The following is a 6054-nucleotide window of genomic DNA, read 5'->3' as shown; positions in this document are numbered from 1 at the left end:
AAACTGGCCCTCGTACTGACCCCTTTTTTTTGGGGGTCGTCTTCCAGGGGGGGTCGCGGGGCGGGATTGCCCCCGGGGAGTTTTTTTCTGGCCCATCGGGGGCGCCCCGGTTTTTTTGGAGCTTCTATTTTGGGTACTACTTTTATGTATATATTTGGACACAAGAAAGTCGCATTTGTAATTATATGTATTTTGTTTAGAGGCTCGTACGTATATGTACATAGCAGATGTTTCATAGCCTAGTTGTCTTCTCGCCGTGTGTGATATGTCGGTACGGTTGAATGATGCTACTACGTTTACATGTATGCTATTATCGGCGGTGTTATGAAAAAAAAAAGTGCCGTTGTTTATACGGCCCACTTAGTAATAAGAACAAGACATATGAGGGGTGCCGGTACAAGATGGGTACTCGTCGCGGCCCCTAGTCGGGTCGTGACAAGTAGCCACTTAGGCTCAACCGGGCGTGGTCTGGTGAACCCCATGGCTTCATGCTCTTCCTCTTTCTTTTGAAGGGTACCTCCAAATTTGTTGAATTAAAAGCATGGGGAATATATATATATGCCTTCCACCATTTTTTCCATATTTGCCGATTTAGCAGCACGTATGGCCTTATATCCTCCAACCCTCTCGCGATGTGGCCGAGCCTTTTTTCACCTTCCTTTTCTTGAATTTTTCTTACTTGGTCAAAGATGACTTGTTTTCCCTTGCACACTTGACGCGCGATTGCCCTCGGATTTATTTACACTTTGCCCCCGGGTCATTTTTTTTTTCTGGAGTTTCTTCCCTTTTTTCGGTGAGTCTAGCCGTAAGAGACCACCCGTATCACGATTTGGCCCTCCAAGGATTTTTGCGGGGCCGTGTCGAACGGGTATGTGTGCTTGTTATGTACGTGGCCTTCGGGTACATTATTATGCCCGCGACCCCACTTTGCAAATTTTTTCCTTTTTACCCTTAGCCTTTCTCAATATTTCGACCCACCATCATTGGTGCGCCGCTAAATAATATTCCTAGATATCGTTCGTTATAAAGACCGAGAAGGCATAGCCTTGTCCTTAGTAGACCACTGCTCGGAATATTCCAATGCGCTAGCGAGGTGTACAGAATCGACTACGAGTACTATTAACCGATGTCGTGGAGTGGATATTATTGGACGATTTTTCTATAATGTATATGCATCGACCGATTTAGGGAAATTTTGTTATATATATATTGGCACTTCTCGTCGAGCGTATTGTGAAACCCAGCCAAGGCTATGTTGGGATGGACACCACCGTTATATATATTAGAAACCCAAATAAGAGATAATCCTATGTTTGGATTGGGGGTGAATAGTGATGATTTGAATTGGAAATAAGGACATAGAGCAAAGTATAAAGTGAAGATAGGAGTACACCCTTAAGGGGGCGACGTTTTGAGAAGTGTTATATATATGTATGCATGTGACACTTCATTTGTGATATGGATGCTTCGACGCTCCAAGTGAGATATAGAAAATCGAGACAAGTGAAGATCCGAGAGCGTAGTGAAAGACATAAGCACGGATGTCATAGGGTATGTTGAGGACCGAGAAATTTTTGGGACCAGGAGCTTCTAATACGGTGCATCGTGCATATTTGCGCAAGGATAGGGGTGACAAGATTTCGCGATGAAGTTGACTCGCTAATGATATTGGGAATCGCGGAAGGCGAAGAATTACTTCTAGAAGGTAGGAGGCATGTATAGGGTGAATAAAGGGGAGAAGGACATGTTAGACCTAGATAAGTTACGAGGACAATTCAAGTAATAAGGAGGATATGTTAACTCGGGAACGTTGAGCGAAGTTAAGTGTCACACCCCAATTTCTAAGTAGGCGTGGGCACCCGACCCTTACCTAGGGCCGAGCGAACCCGCCGACTAACGTAACACTCATGACCACTGTTGGCCCACGAAACATAACATACACACGTAATGAAAATTTTTCGAAATACAAACATGCCTTTCGTTTTTTTTTTTTTTCAAACCAAATAAAATCGCAATCGTATGAAAACTATAAGGCATAACGACTTCGGCTTATATAGCCGCTTGCCAAACACATCGGTAACATAATACATACAAACACACCGGCTTACGTAGCCGCTTACAAACCGACCCGACATATCATACACTCGACCTGCGTCCGCAAAGTCTCTATCATAACTTCGAACACCATACAAAGCACTCGACTCTCAAGAAGACCGAGGAAATGGAGCTCGCCAATCCAACCGAGCATCTTCTCGCTAGCATCACCGACTCATCCGTGGGTACCCGCGTGGCATGAAACGCACCGAAGAAAGGGGGTCGACGAACGTGTACGAGCATGTAAAGCATAGATACATCAAACGAGATCATAACTAAAGTAGGAAGTACGAAAGTGAAGTCGTAATAACCCAACTATTTAAGTACTTACATCCGACACACAAATCATGCATACTCATACCGAACGCATCGTAATCGTCATATGGAATGACATTAACCGATGTGGGATTCCGCCTCATCATCGGTGATCAAACTCATCATCTGGGAACAAACTCATCACACATCATCACATATCAAATGCGGTCCATGGGACCGGCGGACGAACGTGGTCACCACCCTATCCGGCGCCACAACACGATAACCCAAGATTTCAAATCTCCGTATCCCCGAACACAACACATCATCACAACACATCATAAGCCATATCACAAAGATAACTTCATAAACAACCCGGCCCTATGGCGAGGTCTCGGGAACCGTAACACAAAGATAACTCAAGTATATCATAGTGCACACGATCATATACCGGCCCGGATCCGGTGAAAGAGGTAATACAAAACGCACGAACAGATCGCAAGTAACCGCACGCATATCAGACATCATCACAGACTCAACCGAATAATCAAAACGAACCCTCTTTTTTTTGAAAGTCCAAAACCATAGTCAAAACTAGTTTTCCGAATCTCGCTCGGGAACATGTCAAACCGAACTTTAGAAACCACAATTATGTATCAAAATCATGGGCATAAAATCCTTATTTCCAACTCGACAAATACATAAATAAATAGTCATAGTGAAGAAAATGTTAAATTTTCCGAAAAATCCATAAAAGTAGCATAGAAAGGCCGCGGGCCCCACGGGCGGGTGCCGACCCCCGTCCGAGCCCGACTACGAGGGGGTAGGGAGAGTGATGTCTTATGAACTTATATATTATGTTTTGGGGCGTTTCGAGGTCGTATGCAAAAGTTACGACGTTCGTAGTTTCGAAGTCGTTTAAGAACAAGTCTCCTTTGAAAACAAAATTCTTTTTGAAAATAGAACTCTTTTGAAACCTTGAAAGTTTAATCCTATAAAAGACATAAGGGTCATAACTCAACTACGTCAAAGATACGAACATCAAGAAACTTATACGAATCGCTTACACAATATTTCAAACTCAACCATATCAAAGACATACAAACCACAAACCGACCATACTAAGGATGCCAACAAACACAAGCAAATACGATTCACAAACATACTTGACATTTACGAATGGAATTACCCCGAGGCACAAATTATGTCATACCTTAATTTCGTCTAAGACATGCCAAAAAGAAAAGAAGGGTAAGCTTCACATACCTCGCTTGCACACAACGGTAATCCAAATCAAACTTATATCTCGAACTCTCCAAGATCTACATAACATCAATAAATACCAACGTCAACCATAAGCACTTAAAAGCTCATTTCAACTAGCACATAATCCTACGGAAAATTGGGCAAAGACTTTTTATAAATGGACCAACCCCGAGAATTCAACTCGGCCAAATTCAACAACACAACAAACCAACAATCATTCCAACGATATCCACAATCAATTCAAAACGCATTCGAACATTAAAAATCCTTCTCCACACATTCCAACAATATTCCAATTATGCTTACTACGACTACATACTTACAAACCAACATGTAATCAAACTAACGCATATTCAATTATCAATCCAAAACCACTCAAACAACATTCAAGAACTCTTTAAACAATACACACAATATTTCCAACAATCCAACAAACTCCCCGTTCCACCCGAAATGGTCCCCAAACCCGAGAACCTCAACTCTAACACATTTCTCGGTTTCAAAATCATGATTCGCTCCAACAATCCATACTCTAACCATGTCATTTCCATAAATATAAAACACACTAAACACACAAAATCTTCCCAAAACAGCCCACACACTTACAATACCAATTCAATCATTAAACTCTTATTTCCAACATAGAATCCTCATAACAATAACAACCAAAATTCCAAGGAAACTTAATTCATTTCTTGACATACACAAGAGGCCATATTCGGCCAACCTCACATACATACATATTAATGATTTTCATTTGTTTCAACACTCTACAATAACCAAACATGCTACATAAAACTCATACACCAACTTTAACAAACACACACATACACGGCCAAACCACCATACACACGGCTTCAACTTCAAATACAAAACTTTCATGAATTTCATCCATAACAACATACAACACACACATAAACCTTTCATAACTCATAAAAACAAGATTAAACTTACCTTTCTTCACAAATCCTCAACTTGTCCAAAGTTGGCCAAGGATGAAAACGAACAATCCAACGCTTGAAACAACACCTCCACGTTACTAAGCACCCTCAAATTAGTAGGTTTACTTAGAGGAAATAATTTTTGGAAGGCTAGCTCTTGGTCTTGATTTTCCAAGTTGGTGGCCGAATGGTTGATGGTTTGCTCTCCAATGTTTCTTGATTTTTCTTAAGGAGTGAAAATGATGATATAAAGGTCCCTTGTCATCTTATTATATTACAACTTATGGCCAACCATGTGGCCATGGCCCACTCAAAGGTGGCCGGCCACATGGCCATATATTACTCCCTCCATTTTTTCCAATAATAGCCAACTTCCCTTAATTCCACTTTCGGTCCGAAGTTTCTTTGATGTTTCCATACCAATTACATCATACACACTTAGGTCCTACGACAAAATCGAAGGTCACACGTCTTGACTTCGCATCCCTTAATGGTCTTAACCCTAACTTTTCGTAGTTAACCCGAATCGTCCCGTCGTCCAAAATACGGGATGTAACAGAATGAACCAGGAGAAGGAAAAACGATGACTAAGATTGAATATACTTTATACAAGTGATACAAGAATAGTTATGCAACTTACGAATAACTTTATACTAAGGATGAGACCAAGTGGGTACTTGATGAGAAGAATAAGGATTCGGTAATAACAATGCAGTTGTGATATTCTGGGTACATTACAGAAAGGTATAAAGATGGTTTAAGCCAAATTACCGAGATAGAATTGCTACTGAGGGCAAATAGGACATGACCATGATTGAGCCGAAGATTTATCCCAATATTGATTGTGAGACAAGAGAGGAGAAGGCAAGGTAAAGCATGAAGATTAATGAAACGACGCTAAGGTATTTTCAAGCTAATTTGAAAGCACCTTCGCATATTCTTGTAAAGATTGCAACATAATGTATGGCAGGAAGGTTAAGAGCTAAAAAGTAGAGTGACAGTTAGAGTCTTTTAAAGAAGTCAAGAAGTAATGTATGAGGCTAAAGATTCCAGAATATGAACTTCATTACAAAGATACCTCGCACTCCTTGAAATATGACTCTATACGTGGTTATCATAGAGCAAGCCGACAAAATCACCATTTTCTCTCGTGACTACTTATTCACCGAGGACTATGCAAAGTTATATATTATGAGATAGTAAGACTTCACGGAGTTCCACATCTATTATATCTGACAGCAGGTGCTCGCTTACCTAACTTCCGGAGATCATTCCAAAAGGATTGGGACACAGTGAGTCTTAGCACAAGATCCCACCTCGCACCGACGGATGTGCCGAGCGTACTATTCGCACGCTGTGGCTGCACAAGCCGCGGCCCGTGTTATCGATTTCAGAGGTAATTTTTGGGGTTTATTATCCGCCAATTTAGTTTTTCCTTAAAAATATTCCATTCTAGTAACCGTGAAAGCCCGTGGGGGGTGAGGCCCTTTTTAAGGCA

The sequence above is a fragment of the Lycium ferocissimum genome, chromosome 8, assembly GCF_029784015.1.
Source record: "Lycium ferocissimum isolate CSIRO_LF1 chromosome 8, AGI_CSIRO_Lferr_CH_V1, whole genome shotgun sequence".
Taxonomy (NCBI): domain Eukaryota; kingdom Viridiplantae; phylum Streptophyta; class Magnoliopsida; order Solanales; family Solanaceae; genus Lycium; species Lycium ferocissimum.
Note: the sequence above shows the minus strand (reverse complement) of the source record.